Below are 15,175 nucleotides of genomic sequence, written 5' to 3'. Positions count from 1 at the left end.
TGAAGTAGGATAGGGAGGTCCTCTCCATCTTCACCCAGAGGGCATACCGAGCCCTGCTGGCGCAGTGGCTAGAATGCAGGATTGCAGGCAAACTCTGCCCACTGCCAGCAGTTCGACCCTGACCAGGTTGACTCAGCCTTCCACCCTTCCATGGTCAGTAACATGAGGAGCCAGATTGTTGGGAGCAAATAGGCTGACTCTGTAAACCGCTTAGAGAGGCCCGCAAAACACTAGGAAGTGGCATGTAAGCGCAAGTGCTATGGCTATGGCTATCTTGCTGGCAACTCATGCAGAGAAGCGCCATCTTCCCTCTCCCTGTCTTCCCCCACGGCTCTTCAGCTGCCCAAGGGCAGGTTTCTAGAGGGAGCGTGCTTGGAAATAACGGGGGGCTTTCGGTTCCGAGAAACATACGCAACGGAGAAAACCTTCTCGCTCCTTCGGAGAAGTTGCAAAGCCAGAGTTGTCCGTCGTGCTTGCCCTTGACAATCCACAGGGGGCCCCTGAGGGTCCCAGACTCCACACCAGATGCCTGGGACTTTGGCCCCCCAGTCCTGGGCCATTAGCCTGCCTGCCACTGGGGCTGGGCAAGCTGGTGCCAACCTCCCGAAAGGGCTGTGGCGCATCCCCCCGCCCCAGTGAGGGCTGACCTGGGGTCTTCTGTGGGCTGGCCTGCTTGCTCCGAGCCACCTCTCTCCCCCTAGCCATGGCTGATGGTGCTTGTGGGGTGGAGGGAAGGCGATGTCACGCTTTCTCCTCTGTGACCTCTGCCTTCATTGCCATGGAGACCCCTGCGGAACTCAGGCAGGAAGGCTCTCCCACCTGGTCAGCAGCGCTGGGGGTCTGGGCAGAGAGCAGGCGAGGCTGGGCCATTCATTCCACACCTCCCAAGCTTGCCTCCAGCAACCAGGAGGGCTGGGCATCTGGCTGGGCTGTTGTTCTGTTCCAGCCTACGACCGGCCCTGTTTGTGTGTCAGGGACAACCCCTTTTTCCTTTTAACAATCAATAGGCTGGAAAAAAACCCAACCCAAATTTATTCCAAATAATAAAGTCTTTCAAACAAAAAAGCAGCAGAATATTTTCTTCAGCCAAAAATACATGATTCAAAACATCCAACAAGAGTCAAACAGATTAGCAAAAACAGACCAGGGTTCTCTTTGAATGTCTCCGAACAGTTGCCTTCAGCAACCAGCCCCGCCCACACCTTCCCCATTTATTATCAGTCCCAAGGCGTGGCTTCTCACTGCCTTCTCCTCCTCTCACTGAGTTGCCTCATTGATTTTCTCTGCTCTGCTCTGCTGGATTGCCTTCTGCTTCTAGCGTCACTGAACAGATTCAGCTGTGACTCCTCTGAGTCCAACACCTCCTCCTCACACAGCTGAGCCTCATGAGGAACACGACTGGAGGGGCCAGGCTGAGAGTCCTGCAGTGCATCAGAGCCTCCCTCCGACACCGAAGGCTCTCCAAACCCCTCCTTCTCCTCCTCAGATTCATCGGACTCAGCTGCTGAGAGCACAGGCTGACACTGAATCACAACAGGTGTTGCTGAGCTCAACTCTGCCTTGGGCACCCCCAAACTGTTTCTTCCCCTGCAGACAATCCTTCGGCTAGTCTTAGAGCGTTTGCTTGTGGATGTCTTCAGTTCTCTCTTGAACCAAGGGGGCTGTTTCCTTCTGCCCCATGGCTGACCCTTTCTGGCTATGACACCTTCTTTTCAAAAAAAATCCTCCCCCCCTCAAGGAAATAGTTCCTGATGCCTTCTTTACCATAGAAGTGGCGGGGGTGGGGGGCTGGAGATCGAGGGAGAGGGCTGGGCATAAAAGGCTGGAGATTTGCCCCCTTCACTCAGGACCCCCTTGAGCCCAAAATGGTCAACACCAAAGGCTTTTTCTCCCCAGGGGTGTCAAACTGTCGGCCCACGGGCCGGATGCATCATAGCAAAACCACGCCCACCCCATTGCCAGCAACAGCAAAAAACGTCGTGAAAGTCACGTGACGTTGCGAGTTTGACACCTCGCCTTAAACCTTTTTGGGTCATCACTGTAGGAAAAAGATGTTGAGACTCTGGAAAGATTGCAGAAAAGACCAACAAAGATGATTAGGGGCCTGGAGGCTAAAATATGTGAAGAACTGTCACAGGAATTGGGTATGTTTACTTTAATCAAAAAAAAAAAAAAAAGAAATGACATGACAGCAGTCTTCCAATATTTGAGGGGCTGTCACAGAGAACAATAGGGGGTCAGCTATTTTCCAAAGCCCCTGGATGGAAGCAACGGATGGAAATTAATCAAGGAGAGAACCAACCTGGAACTAAGGAGAAATTTCCTAAAGGTGAGAACAATTAATTATTGGAATGTCTTCCCTCCCAGAAGCTGCGGGGGTTCCGGCACTGGAGGTTTTTAAGAAGAGATTGGACAGCCATTTGTCTGGAATGGTATAGGATCTCCTGCTTGAGCAGGGGGTTGGACTAGAAGGCCCCCAATTCTGTTATTCTGTGACTTATTGAAAACCTCCAGTTATGGAGCCCCCACAACCTCTGGAGGGAAGCTGTTCCACTCATTGTTCTCACTGTGAGGAAATTCCTCCTTAGTTCTAGGCTGCTTCTCTCCTTGATGAGTTTCCATCTGTTGCTTCTTTGTCCTGCTTCTGGTGCTTTGCGGGTATTTAATATTTATGAATTAAAAATTAGAAACCCTCGTCTTCAAACTTGGCCGTCTTATGACTTGTGGACTTGCCTGGCTGCCTGGCTGAGGAATTCTGGGAGTTGAAGTCCACAAGTCATAAAACGGCCAAGTTTGAAGACCCCTGCAAAGCATGGAGGCTGGCGCCACCTAGTGGGAAAATCAAAACCAGAGAAAGCATATTTTCTGAGTTTTGTAGGTAGGGCAATCAATATTCAGGGATAATTAAACCAAGTAGGTTTTACTTAAGTAAATGAGAATGCTAAATCTAATCTTAACTGAAGCTACAAAAGTCAGATGTTAATATAAAACATTTTGATGCATTCACAAAGCATGTTAAATCCTAAATATGGTTAACAACACAGTGTCTGGAATCACAGTAAGAAGAGACCGCCAATTAAATCAGAGGTCTCCAAACCTGCCAACCTTAAGACTTGTGGACTTCAACTCCCAGAGTTCCCCAGCCAGCCAGGAATTCTGGGCATTGAAGTCCACATTTCTTCAAGGGTCCAAGGTTAAGAAACATGGCCATATAGACGAAGACCTCCTCTGAGGCTTCTCAGTGAGGACGAAACTGGTCTGTACTGCCTCCTGGTGGTGAACATAACCAAAAACACCACAGCCTGCAGAAATAAAGTCTGGTACAATTTGGTGCCTCTTCATTGCTAGCTGGTGGCGATATAATTCCCCACTGGAGAAGAGCCTAATGCTGGGAAAGACAGAGGGCAATAGAAGAAGGGGACGACAGAGAAGGAGGTGGCTGGATGGAGTCCCTGAAGCAGTAGGTGTGAGCTTAAATGGACTCCAGAAGATGGTAGAAGACAGCAAGGCCTGGAGGAACGTTGTCCATAGGGTCGCGATGGGTCAGACACAACTTCTCAGCTAACAACAACAACAACAATTTGGTGCCTCTTCATTGCTAAGCAAGGCAGTTTGTTTAAGGAGATTGTGCCCAATTTTGTGATCATGTGGCCCTTAAGTGAATTTGGCTTCCCCCATTGACTTTGCTTCTCAGAAGCTGGCTGGGAAGGTCGTAAATGCAGATCACGTGACCGGGGATGCTGCAACCTTGATAAATATATGCCGGTTGCCAAGTTTTGATCACATGACCATGGAGAGGTTGCTGTGGCTGTAAGTGCGAGGAGCAGCCCCAAGTCCCCCTTTTCAGGGCTATTGTAACTTTGAGTGGTTGTTAAATGTTAAGGTGAGGACTCCAGTCATGCCACTCCAGTCTGGCAGAGCCCTGAGTTAAGAAGATCTGGGGGGGGGCGTGGGGTGGGGTGGGGGCTTCTGGCAAAGGCTCTCCCGCTGCCGAATGTCTAACTTGGTTGCCAACACTTTGTGGTGGAGCAGGTTGGAGTAGGTCTCCAGGGCTCTCTTGCGGAAAGGCTGGGCGAAGATCCAGCTTGTGCTGGGCTCCCCCAGGAAAGAAATGGAGGCTTAAAGAACCCGCCACACCAGGGCTGGTAACCCAGGGGCTGCCTGTGAGCGAGCGGGGCACAAAGCAACGTTTAACCCAGGAATTGCGAAGCGTGGAGCTCTTTCCCCCCTCTGACGTGCAAAGATTTTGAGGGGGGGGAACAGGGAGAGCCACAAGTGCCGGGGGCAGAGAAAGGACGAGGGAGGGGCCACGTCCTTCCGGCTGCTGGCTGGCACCGGGTTGTACACACACACACACACACACACACCCATGAAGAGCTACGAATCCCACCCACCTTCGCATGCACATGCAACCTTTCTGCTTTCAAGGATATCCCGCCTTTATTATTTTTTGCAAAGAACTTAAGGCAGTGAACATACTCTTCAGTTTTCCCCACAACAACCACCCTGCGAGGTGGGCTGGGCCGAGCCGAGAGAGGGATTGGCCCAAAGTCACCCAGTTGGCTTTTGTGCTTAAGGCAGGACTAGAACTCACGCTCTCTTAGTGATTGCCCCAACGTCACCCTTTGGCACGCTTGAGGAAGATTCTCTTCTCTTAGGTTGTTATAAGACCAGGACACCCCCGGTCTAATAATGTACTGTGAACCCCACAGAGTCACTTAGAGCTGGGTGGCATCAAACTGGATTTTCTGAAAACATCAGATCTACTCTATTTGCTAAAGCATGTCAAAGAAGTTTGGGGTGATTTCACGCAGAACCCAACGCAAGAATTCAACCTCACATTTGCAAGACTCATTCAAGTAAGCCCAACGGAGAGGGCCATAATGTCCCCCCACCCCTGATCCAGGATACTGCTCTGCTAAGTGCAGAAAAAGGAGGCAGCGGGCAGGGCTGTCGTGCCCGGTCTTGCCCGGCTGGGCTGGCAGGAATTTTCCTACCTGATTACTGTTTTCGTGTGTCAAGAGGGGCCCCGCCTTTCTGCTTGAACACGGGACGTCAAGGCTGCATTCCAGGCCTGCTCAAAGGAAACCTGCTTTACAAATTCAGCCAGAAAAGGTTGGCAGCCTCTCTTGTGGGCAAGGAGAAACTGGCAGCGGCAGACAACGGATCCCGCCTTTTTTTTCTCATTACAGCCAATGGGTAAGAGGACGGCACGTCCATTGCACTGAGGGTACTGCTGGGGCTCCGGGCTTCACAGGGGATGCAGTTTTTCCCCCCTTCTAGAGCAGTGTTTCTCACCCATAGCAACTTGAAAAGTGGTGGACTCCATTTCCCAGAATTCCCCAGCCAGACATAAAGCCCACCACTCTTAAATCATGCTGGCTGGGGAATTCGGGGAGCTGAAGTCCACCCATCCATCGCCAAGATTGGAAAACTCTGTTCTAGATTTAAATTTGACAAAGGTTTCACAGAAGCTACGGGCAGCCAGCTGGCATAAGCCAGCCCCCTCCCCAGGAAAGCAGAGTTTGGGAAGTGGGGAGGGGGCGGCAAGATCGGCAGCAGGTTAATAGATGAGAAGGGGGTCTGCCTCATTTGCCTCCCCCTTTGTCAGGTTTTCCTCAACGACCCCCAGACGGCTCAAGAAATCCTCCAGATGGGGAGACCCCTTTAAAACAACAGGGGGAAGCCGCGCCATCCCGGGGCAGCTTCGCTGGAGTCTTCAAGGAAAGACTGGGCAGCTTTTTCTCTGCGATGGAACAAGGCCTTGGCCAGCGGGCTGGACTAGACAACCTCTAAGGTCCCTTCCAGCCCCGGGATTGCCAATCGGCCGCCGGTGCTGAACCAGAAAGCCGGAGGAAGCGAGCCCGCAAAGGACCCGCGCGGATGAAGCTGGTGGGAGCCGCTGGCCGGCCCGGAGCCCGAGGCGGGGAGGAGCGACTTCGCCCCACGGCTGCCCCGCCGCCCCACTCCGCGCCCCCCGGGAAGGCAGGAGCCCGCCGGAGGACCCGAGGCCATCTAGACGGGCCCCCCTCGGGCGGGACGCGGCACCCGCGGGCAGCCCAGCGCCCCTCTTTTCACGTGCATCGGAGTCCCGCTTCGCCGGGACTGCCCAGGGCGCCGAGTCCCCGAGGCGGAAAGACGCTTGGGAAACTTATGAACGGAGCCCGGGCCGCCGCGGGATTGGCCAGTTTGAGGAAGCCACGCCCCTCTCGTCTTTCTCAATGGCTCTCTCGGGCCGCGGACTGGCTGGCTGGCTGAGGGGGCGTGGCAGGCCCCCCCTCTCTCCCTGATCATGGGGCGGGGCCAGCCTGGACAGGGGATCCGCCCAGGAGATGCTGGAGACCTTCGTGCCTGGGGGGTTCTGGGAGTTGAAGTCCACAAGTCTTCAGGTTGCCCAGTTTATTGACCTCTGATCTAGACGGAAAGAGGTGATGATCTCATAGCTTATAGAATCCTAGGGCTGGAAGGAAACTTGGAGGTCATCTAGTCCAGGGGTGGGCAACCTCGGCTCTTTTATGACTCATGGACTTCAACTCCCAGAATTCCTGGGTAGCTGACTCAGGAATTCTGGGAGTTGAAGTCCCTGAGTCATAAAAGAGCCGAGGTTGCCTACCCCTGATCTAGTCCAACTCCCTGTTCAGGGCAGGAGACGTTATTCCACCGCAGACAAAGGGCTGCCCAGTCTATTCTTGAAAACCTCCAGGGATGGAGCCCCCACAACCCCAGGAGGCAAGTCGTTCCGTTGATTGGCGCCCCTGAAGCCCCCCCCCCCGGCCATCCTTCCAGGCAAGGGGTGCCCGGATGGGTTTCCCACGCCTGGAGTAGCCCCCTCCCCACCGAAGAGCCGATAAAGCCATCTGCAACCTGCGGCAACAGAGCGAAGTTTGAATCTAAAGCAGAACACCCTGGAAAAAGAGAAAATGCAGGGGGGGGGCTGGGTTGTTTGCAGGGCATTTTTGTGGATTGCAGCCACTTTGTGGGTTGTGAAAATGGATAACGCACTAAATCTGTTTGGAGCCCAGTTTATCAACCTGGACTTCAACTCCCAGAATTCTCCATCTTGCATGTACTGTACAGGTGGTGGTCCTCAACTTATAAACCACCTGTTTATTGACCGTTTGAAGTTAGGCAAGCCCTGACTGATCCTCACCCTTATGACTGTCACAGCATCCCCGCAGATGTAATCAAAGTTTGTGCAGTTGGTAACCAGCATGCATTTACAAGAGTTGCAGCTTTCCAGGGTAACATGATCAGCATTTGTGACTTTCCTGGCTAGTTTCTGACATGCGAAATCCGTGGGGTAAACTGGATTTGATCCTGTGATTCACGTTAACGACTGCTGCGGTTTGCTTAACCACTGTGGCTACAAAGGTTGTAAAATTGGGCACGATTCACTTAACAACTACCTCGCTCAGCAGCAGAAATTCTGATCCCAACAGTGGCTGGAAGTGGAGGACTACCTGTTCTGCACAGCCGGTTTGTGAGTCGCAGCTTCCAAAAAATTTACCCCGAGCAAATATTCAGAGATCAGCTCTCAGGCATTTTTTACCTGGAAAAACATTTTGTGGCCAAAAAAGATGACTCACGGGGATAGAAATGTGGGACAGTCGTGCAAATGAACAGAGCAGGAAACACAAACGGTTCTCCGTTCATTGTGTAGCCTTGAATTGTGGAAAGCAGCACAAAGGACACCCAGCAGGCATTAAATGGTCAGGGGACTGAATTCCCAAACCCTTTTTTTGGGTAATATGTCTTTTTTGTGCATGGGAGACGGTGAACAAATTCATAGACTGAGACAGGCAGCTATAGAAACTGAATGAATACATAAAACCATACTTTAACCTGTGTGAGAAAAAAATCTATTGGAATTGAAACATTTTATCATTTTTTTATTGAAATAATATTCAGCCATTTACATAGTCCTCGACTTTCTTTTAAAGAGTGTTTGAAGTTCTGGCATTGAAAAAAGTGGCTTATGGCTGGTCATAATAAGGATTTGGGAATGGCCAGTCTAGGGAAAGGAAGGACTTGGGGGGGGGGACAAGATAGCAGAGTTCTAGTATTTGAGGGGCTGCCACAAAGAAGAGGGGGTCAAATTATTCTCCAAAGCACCAGAGGGCAGGACAAGAAACAACGTTGGAAACTGACCAAAGAGAGAAGCAACCTGGAATTAAGGAGAAACTTCCTAACAGTGAGGACAATTCACCAGGGGAACAGCTTGCCACCAGAAATTGTGGGTGTTCCATCACTGGAGGTTTTTAAGAAGAGGCTAGACCAGTGATGGTGAACCTTTTGGAGACCGAGTGCCCAAACTGCAACCCAAAACCCACTTATGTATGGTTGCGTGCCGGGTGGGCATGGCCCACTGGGTGGGTATGGCCCATTGGGTGGGCGTGGCCCATTGGGTGGGCGTGGCTACAGTGGTAACGGCAGACTGGGTGGGGCTAAAAAGTTCAATCAATCAATTCCAACTTTGCAAGATCTTTCCTCCCCCCCCCAGAAGTTGAAATTGATTGATTGATTGAGCCTTTTTTTGCACACAGTGGTGGAGGCCTAAAGTGGAAAGGTTTTATAAAACCCAGCTGAAGGCCTGGGACTGGGGCGACGGTGCACGTGCCCACAGAGAGGGCTAGACCAGGGGTCAGCAACCTGAAACAGTGAAAGAGCCACTCGGAACCGGTTCCCTCACAAAAGGAAAAACTGGGAGCCGCAAAAAATATGTGCGCATGTGCATACATGCGCGCATGCGCAGAACAGGGTTTGACTGAAGAGTGGAGCCAAGGCGAGATATGCACCTACCCTGCATATTTGAATTGATTGGTTGAACTTTTTTAGTCCCACTTTTTTGGGGGGGGGACTGCACATGGCAGAGGACTGGGAGCCGCAGGAGACGGCTGAAAGAGCCGCATGCGGCTCCGGAGCCGCGGGTTGCAGACCTGTGGGCTAGACAATCACTTGTCTGAGATGGTATATAGGTTTTCCTGCTTGAGCGGGGGATGGTCTAGAAGACCTCCAAGGTCCCTTCCAGCTCTATTCTGATTGATTAGTCCTTACACTTATGTATGACCATTATGACAGTCACATGGTCCAAATTCAGGTGCTGGGTAACCAGCACGTGTTTACAATGTTTAACAGCATCCTGGGGTCTTGTGATCACCAGGTCCAAGAGCCTTGGTGGAGCAGTGGGCTAATGCCTCCTTAAGGAACACTAGCTGCTTGCAATTAGTGCAGGTTCGAGTCCCACCAGGCTCAAGGTTGACTCAGCCTTCCATCCTTCCCAGGTAGGTAAAATGAGGACCCAGATTGTTGGGGGCAATAAGCTGACTTTGTAATAATGCCGCTTGGGGGGGGGGCGAAAGCCCTAATAATAAGCAGGCATATACATAGAATGAAGGCTACTGCTAAGCTTGTAAGCCGCCCTGAGTCTTCGGAGAAGGGCGGGATATAAATGGAATTTTTTTTAAAAAAGGTCCAACTTTACGCTGCCCCCCCTTTTTGACAAGTAAAGTCAATGGGGAAACTTGGGCTCACTTAACAACCATGTGATTCACTTAGCACCTGCTGAGATTTACTTAACAGTTGTGACAAAAAGGTGAAATTGGGAGCAACTCACTTAATAACTGGCTTGCTTAGCAAAAGAAACTCTGATCCCCAATTGTGGCCACAAGTTGAGGACCCCCTTGCTTTCCAACTCTCAACGCAGCTTAAAAAGCCAAAAATAGGGAGGGGAAGAGGAGACTAGAACTGCTGCCATTACAGCCTGCGTTCCAGAGCCAGGCATATTCCTGGCAGAAGATTCACCTGTCCCATCCACCTGTCAACCTTCAGGGCGTGGCTGCACCTTCAGAAGGGCTTTTCCTGAAGGCAGGTGGTTCCTGGGAAGCATCAGCCATCTGAATTGTGTCCGTTGGCCATTGGCAGCCTGGGCAAATCCTTCAGGAGAGCACCATGGGCTCCTGGCATCCGGCACCAGCTGCGTGGCAGCTGCATTTGGCACCAGAATGCAGAATAGCAGAGTTGGAGGGGACCTTGGAAGCCTTCTAGTCCAACGCCCTGCTCAAGGAGGATAGGTAACCTCCCAGAACTCCTGAGCCAGCCACGCTGAGGGGAAAGGGAGAGGTTTCCAAACTGAGCCAGGCTGGCTCAGGAATTCTGGGAGTTGAAGTCCACGAGTCATAAAAGAGCCAAGGTTGCCTACCCCTGGCCTAGGCCTAGGCTGCTTTATGACTTGTGGACTTCAACTCCCAGAATTCCTGAGCCGGCCAAGCTGAGGGGAAAGGGAGAGGTTTCCAAGCTGAGCCATGCTGGCTCAGGAATTCTGGGAGTTGAAGTCCACCAGTCATAAAAGAGCCAAGGTTGCCTACCCCTGGCCTATACCATTCCAGGGAAATGGCTGTCCTGTCTCTTCTTGAAAACCTCCAGAGATGGAGCAGCCACAACCTCTGGATGGAAGCAGTTCTACTGGTTAAAATTCCTCCTTAGTTCCAGACTGAATTCTCTCTTTAATGACCTTCCACCCGTTGGTTCTTGTCCTGCCCTCAGGTGCTTTGGAGAATAGTTCAGCCAGCTACTGATGTCAGCCTTCATTTCCAATTTCTGGAGACATTTCCAGGTGCCCTTCAAACAGAGCAGGTGGTAGGAGTGGAAACGTTGCAAATGAGAGGTGGATAAACCTTGCGTTGGAATCAGCTTGGGGAGATGAAGGTCACCAGTGACTTCCACCAACACCTTTGTGCAGGTGTTAAGCAGCATCAGGACAAGAAAGGCGGGAGGGGGGGGGGACGCCGGCATAGGACCGTCCCTCGTTCTCTTGCGGGTACAGCTTAATCTGAAAGACTGCAACACCCAGCCTCACCGCACAACCTAGCAAGAGACCAGGATCTATCCGATGTTTTTCAAACTTGACAACTTGAACAACTCCCAGAAATCCCCAGCCAGACACGGGGAATTTGCAGTGGTTAGGCAAACACCTTGGTCATTAAGTGAACAGTGTGGTTGTTAAGCAAACACCGTGGTCGTTAAACAAGTCTGTTTTCCCCAATGGGCATTTTTTTTCTGCTAGAAACTGGCAAAAAAACATAGAACATCACAGTTACATGACTGTGGGATGGTGTGTGTGTGTGTCTGTTTGTGTGTGTGTGTTTGTGCATGGCTGTCAAAACTTCCAAAACAGGTCAAATAACTCTGGGGAGGTTCTGTTGTAAATTTGCATAGTTCCTAAGCAACTGGCCGTTAAGTGAGGACCACCTGTATTTTGTTTGCCCTAAGGGTTCGGAGCCCTATGGTGCCAGGTTTCCTCCCACCTTCAGAGGCCTCTTTGGTTCCTGGTTCTCATTCTCTGAATTTCCACCCTTGGATCAGCTTCCTGAGCGTTTCCCCGCCTCATGAAACAGGAAACCTCGTGCGATATATTTACACAACACATTGTCATAGCTCAGAGGCGATAATGGGAGATGTTTGGCCAAGAAGGTTGCCATAACCACACTGCAGAATCCGCCGGGCATCCCCCAGGGGCTCTTTCCCGCAGCCCCCCCACGGCTGGCTGCGGCACAGGTGCAGGTGAAGGCTGGGCTGGGCCTGGCACTACAGTCCCCATATCGTGCTTGGTCCTGTATTGTTTGCGTGATGATTTTAAAAAAGCAGGCCAGGTCAGCTCGGGAAATTTGGATTAGATGGTCCCATAAGCTGAGTGGAGGTAGTTGTCGACTTACGACCATTTGTTTAGCCACTGTTCAGAGCTACAAGAGGACTGAAAAAAAGTGACTTAGGACTGGTCCTCACACTTACGACCGGTCAGGTGACCAAAATTCAGGCACTTGGCACCATGTTTATGATGGGCTGCAGCCTCCAGGGGTCCAGAGAGCCTCACTTGTGACTGTCCCAAAGAAGCAAAGTCAGTGAGAGAAGCTGGATTCACTTAACAACTGTGTGATTCACTTAACAACTGCAGCTATGTCAAAACAGGTTGAAAAATCAGGGGCGACTCACTTAACAACCACCTTGTTTAACATTGCAAATTCCAGTCCCAGTATATATATATATATATATATACATTGAAGCCGGAAGCACCGGGACTTCATGCGAGCGTGTTATGAGCATGCCATATTTACATTCTACACCTTGACCGTTATAACTGTCATATAAGTGTATGTATGGTCTCCCTTATCATTCAGCCCTTGCTCTGATGATGTCAATAGCTAGTTGACGAAAGCTCAGCAATAAAGAAGGCTTTTGTCTTATATCCCGGAGTTCATTTTATTTTTTTACTGATTTTAAATGTCTACACCTGGGATTCCAGTATTTAAATTCATCATATACATACATACATAAGGTAAAGGTAAAGGTTCCCCCGCACATGCGTGCTAGTTGTTTCTGACTCTAGGGGCCGGTGCTCATCTCCGTTTCAAAGCCGAAGAGCCAGCGCTTGTCCGAGGACGTCTCCGTGGTCATGTGGCCGGCATGACTAAACGCCAAAGGCGCACGGAACGCTGTTATCTTCCCACCGTAGTGGTCCCTATTTTTCTACTTGCATTTTTTACGTGCTTTCGAACTGCTAGGTTGGCAGAAGCTGGGACGAGTAACAGGCGCTCACTCTGTTACGCGGCACTCAGGATTCGACCCGCCAAACTGCTGATCTTCTGATCGACAAGCTTAGCGTCCTAACCCACTGAGCCACCGCGTCCCTACATACACACACACACACACACACATATACACACACATATATGTATAAGCATATGGATATGCATATATGTATGTGTATGTATGTATATATACATACACACACACACACACAAAATTTGGATTGCCAACAAAGAGTTAAAGGATCCAAATTTAACATAAAAATGATTTGTCGCAGTAGCGACTGCTGCCTGGGATAGATTTATATATATATATATCCTTATTATTCTTACAAATAACTCAGGGCAATGAAAATATCAACAGACCTCCCTCTTCCTATTTTCCTCATAACAACCCTGTGAGGGAGGCTGGGCCGAGAGGGAGGGACTGGCCCAAAGTCACCCAGCTGTCTTTCATGGCTAACGCGGCGCTAGAACTCACGTCTCCTTCTTTTTCTAGTCTTTGCCCCTCTGCAAGTTTCGTTAACCAGACAATGACGTAGTTTCCTCCCCAAAGCAGGCTTAAGAAAATATAGCGTAAGAAAAGACACAGCTCTCTTCTACCACTCCCCGCTCCACAAAGCTACCAGCTGCATTTTAGCCTCAAGGGTTGTGCAAATAAAACGCCTGTGTTTAGTTTGTGGATGGCAGTGTTGTCCCAAACCAGAAAATCTGGCTAATCCCCCAGACTGTGAGTAGGTGAAACATGGATAGGTATGTTCTTTATGAACCCAGCCAACAAACTGCATCTTAAATTGCATGGCCCCCAGAGCTGAATTAAAGAACTTTAGATTCTTAATTGGTTTCACCAAGGATAGGAAGCTGTTGTACACTCTGTTGTGTCCTTGTTAATGTGTCTGCTGCTTACTAGATATTGCTAATAAGTTAGGATGTCTATTCCTTCCTAAATATTCACCCACTAATGCATCGTTTCTCAACCTTGGTGACTTTAAGATGGGTGGACTGGGGAAAAGCTGGCTGAGGAATTCTGGGAGTTGAAGTCAAACCCTCTTAAAGTCAGCAAGGTTGAGAAAGGCTGCATTAGTGGGATAAACTGAGCAAACAATTCATCATTGTCAGCCAAGCTCAGTCACAAACTCACAAAATGGGGAGAGGGCGGTTTAAGCACTCCAGGTCAGCCTGTCAACCTTGAGATGGTAGTTTTCGGGAAAAATGCATCACAAGGAATCATCTCCTGATCCCATCCCAGGATTAGGAGAATCAAGACCTTGAGAAGATCCATTAGCTGACTCCTGCAGGTAAATCTGGGCCACACCCCAGGAATACAGTATTTACTGCCTCTTTTCTCCACCCCCCCAAAAATCTGGATTTCTTGGTATTGTGAAATGTAGTGAAGCCCACCCCAAACGACCAGACAGGTAATTATCAGGATTTGCAGAACAAATCAGAATAATGGAGTTGGAAGGCAACTTGGAGGTCTTCTAGTCCAACCCCCTGCTCAAGCAGGAAAACCTATACAGATAATCCCCAATTTACAATCATGCTTGAGCCCAAAATTTCTGTTGCTAAGTGAGGCAGTTGTCAAGTGAATTTTGCTCCAATTTACAACCTTTCTTGCCACAGTTGTTAAGTGAATCTCACTTCCCCCATTGACTTGGCTTGGCAGAAGGTCGCAAAAGGGGATCAAGTGACCCCGGGACACTGTGACCGTCCTAAGTACATGCCAGTTGCCAAGTGTCTGAATTTGGGCAGAGATGGTGGGTGTGAAAAACTCTCGTTACTTTTTTTCAATGCCATTGTAACTTCGAACCGTCACTTAATGAATGGTTGTAAATCGAGGACTATCTGTAATTGTGGACCAGGATAAAATATATACCCTGACCAGGAAAGGTTCAGGTGGGCTGGGTGATTTGGGACCAGGGGGTTGGGGAAGCCCATCCTTGTTTTGGTAGATGTGACAAACCATCATGGTATTTCTCTGAAACCCGCTTGTCATATAGTTTAGGATAGAGTTAGGATTAAAAAAAACCCACCGTAGAGGTGAGAAAAAATGCCTTGCTGCGCCTTTCCCTCCTGACTAACTTCTCTGATTTATTTCCTTCTGTGCCCTTTAAAAAAAAAATCCTTAAAAAGGCATGGGGATTAAGAACCCTTGCAGTTACAAAGAAAGCAAAGTTTTTTTTCCCCGCCCGCCCGCCTGCCGACTCCGCTTTCCCGAACGAACGAACCATAAAACTAACCGGCCGCCAGGAAAGAGGAGGAGGAGGAGGAGGAGGGGGGGGGGGCGGGAGCGGGCGAGGGAAGAGCGGGCGCTGGGAACTTCGCGGCGGAGACAATGGAAGCGCCGGAGGGAGGCGCGCGAAGCCCTGGGAACAGCCGCGGCGAGTCCGCAGGTTCGAATCCTCCCCGTTCACACGCCGGAGCAGCGGGAGGGGGGGGCGAGAACCCGGAGCGGGGGGGGCCCTGCGGTGCTGCTTTTGCGCCGGATTTCGCCCCTTCCAAGGCGAGCAGCAGCCCAGCGCCGCCTCGCCCCGCGCGGGTCCCCTTCCCAGAGCCTGAATCGGATCCCCCCCCGCGCTTCCTTTTTGCAATTG

General features: G+C 50.5%; 2 protein-coding genes across 2 annotated transcripts in view; one reads left to right on the top strand and one right to left on the bottom strand.

Annotated features, from left to right (window-relative positions):
* LOC308675591 (uncharacterized protein) overlaps positions 1 to 15,175 on the bottom strand; it is a gene marked incomplete at its 5' end in the record, with an annotated part of 39,352 nt that overhangs the window by 9,864 nt on the left and 14,313 nt on the right. The gene's annotated exons all lie outside the window — the stretch shown is intronic.
* The window catches only part of VANGL2 (VANGL planar cell polarity protein 2), a 38,100-nt gene continuing 37,818 nt past the window's right edge, over positions 14,894 to 15,175 (top strand). The window contains exon 1 of the mRNA XM_081340504.1: positions 14,894 to 14,974. The gene's annotated coding sequence lies outside the window, so the exon portion shown is untranslated. The remainder of the gene's footprint in view (positions 14,975 to 15,175) is intronic.

The sequence above is a fragment of the Vipera berus genome (genome assembly GCF_964194415.1).
Source record: "Vipera berus genome assembly, chromosome: 16".
Classification (NCBI taxonomy): domain Eukaryota; kingdom Metazoa; phylum Chordata; class Lepidosauria; order Squamata; family Viperidae; genus Vipera; species Vipera berus.
Note: the sequence above shows the minus strand (reverse complement) of the source record. Positions and strands in the feature narration are given on the sequence as shown.